We start from the raw sequence: 2,339 nt of genomic DNA, 5'->3' as shown, positions 1-2,339 counted from the left end.
ACTCTTAATGGTTTCTTTAATTTTTTCCAATCAAGTTTTATATTTGAACTAGCAAAGCATTGTGTTGCTCCAGAATCTATAAAAGCATTTATAAGTTTTTCTGTTATTTTTATAGTAATAAATGTGGCATTATTACTCAGTCTCTGAGTCTGTTTCTGAGACATATTCAAAAATATAGTCTAAGTTATCATCAGATTCTTCTAATGGTTCCATAAAACAAGACTTAGCAATTTCTATTTGTTTAGTAAGATCTTTTTTATCCTTCTTTTTCGGACATTCATTTGCATAGTGTCCTTCTTCTTGGCAATACCAACACTTACAGTTTTCTTTTTTATTTGGGCAATTGTCACTTTTTTGCCTTTTGTTTTTATTGTTATTTCTTGTTCTAAAATACCTCTTTTTTCTCCAGTTTGGATAGTATTTTATTTTTCTAAATTGATATTTTCTCTTTCTCTGAAAATTTTTATTAAGCCCATATTTTTGGGGTATCTCTTCATTATCCTGGCAGCAGATTCTAATTATATTTGCAAATCTTTTTTGAGTTGCTTCTTGCATACAACGCTCTTTTATTTCCTCTCTTATTGCAGCGGTTGCTCCACAAAAATTATTTTCAATTGTCCCTCTATTTATTTCTCTTATAAATCTTCCCATTATAAATTCATTAGCAGGATATGGAAGTTTTGTTATATACATACTAAGATAATGATTTTTATCTTCTTCCTTTAATTTGTAATAATGTATTCTATATTCACATATATAAGATTCCACATTACATAGATCATATATCTGGATATTAGCTAAATGGTTTTTTGCTTCTTGATATTCTTTATTATAGACTTCTTGTCTATGATCTATAATATTTTTTCCAAAAAATTCTTTATATAGAATCATCATTATATATAATATCTTATCATAAGCATATTATTTGGTTTTCTATTGATGTCATATAATCTCTTATAGTTCCTTTAGTATGAAATCCTATGTAATTCCAAATATCTCTTCCAGACAATTCACTAAGCTTTGGATTAGTTGAACGCCCTATGAAATCTAGCCAACCTCTGGCTACTAGTTTTAGATCTTCTCTTTTGAGTTGATTTGGGATGCCAGTCGTGCTGGTGGTCCACCTGGCTTCAGGGATGCATATATCCTCTAGAATCTTGTCCAGACCTTTATTTACCCTCATCATTCTCCTATTAAAGGAGTCTGGGTCATCCTTCAGTTGAGGAAGCTTAAAGATCTCCCTGATTTTGTCAGGATGGGTATGAACAATCTTCCTCTGACTAAGGTCCGATGGTCATAGAAAGCAGCTCCAATTATTCTTTGCCTGTCTGTCTGCCATAGATTAGCATAGAACTCCTGAACCATGTTCCTTCCCACTTTCGTTTCAGGATTGGCCAGAATTTCCCAGTTCCTGTTTCGAATTTGCTCTTGGATCTCCGGATATCCATCTTCCTTCAGGTCAAATTTAACTTCCGGGATCACTGATCTGTCAGATCGAATTTGACTTCCGGGATCACTGATCTTAGACCCATTATTTTGTAGTAATGGTCTGAATGTTCTTTAGTTAAGAACTTCCCTTGATTCCAAAGTGGCTTTGGAGTATTCTCTTTCTTGCCTCTTGGGGTGGGTTGTTTTCCTTTAGGAGCCATGATCTTAATGAGTATGTTTTTGTGATCACGGATAAGCACACCAAACTTAGAGCTTTGCTTGTCCTCAAGCAAAAGAGAAGAAACAAGAGGGATAGGAGGAGAGCAAGTGTGGCATGGTGATGAGGAGAGGGGCACCGAATTCAATATATAGATGAGAGGGGCGCCGAATTCAATATATAGAGGGAGGGGGTGGGAAATTTTCGAAAATAAGAAAAAGATAGGATAGAAGATCTGATTTGTAAAAGATAGATATGATAAGAAAAAGATATAGTTTAAAAAGAGAAAGATCTGAATAATAATTAAAAGATAGATCTGAATTTTTAATTTTGAAAAAGATTTTAAAAAGATAATTGAGTTTTGAAAACAAACCTAAAAGAGTTGGATTGGATTGGAAAACAATTTGTCTTTATGGATTAAGATATATTTGAAATTTTTGAAACATGGATTTTAGAAATCAGGATTTTTAGAAAACTAATTTGATATGAGGGATGACAATTTGCAACATGTTTATGTAAGAAATCATGAATTGAAAAAAAAAATTAGAAAAAATTAAAAAAAACGAATTTTTACCTCCTCCCACCATACTGGCGTTAAACGCCCAAACGATGCATGTTTTGGGCGTTTAACGCCCAAACGCTGCTTCTCCTGGGCGTTCAACGCCCAGCTGATGCTTCTTTCTGGCGTTGAACG

The sequence above is a fragment of the Arachis duranensis genome, chromosome 5, assembly GCF_000817695.3.
Source record: "Arachis duranensis cultivar V14167 chromosome 5, aradu.V14167.gnm2.J7QH, whole genome shotgun sequence".
NCBI lineage: Eukaryota > Viridiplantae > Streptophyta > Magnoliopsida > Fabales > Fabaceae > Arachis > Arachis duranensis.
This window is presented reverse-complemented; position numbering follows the sequence as displayed.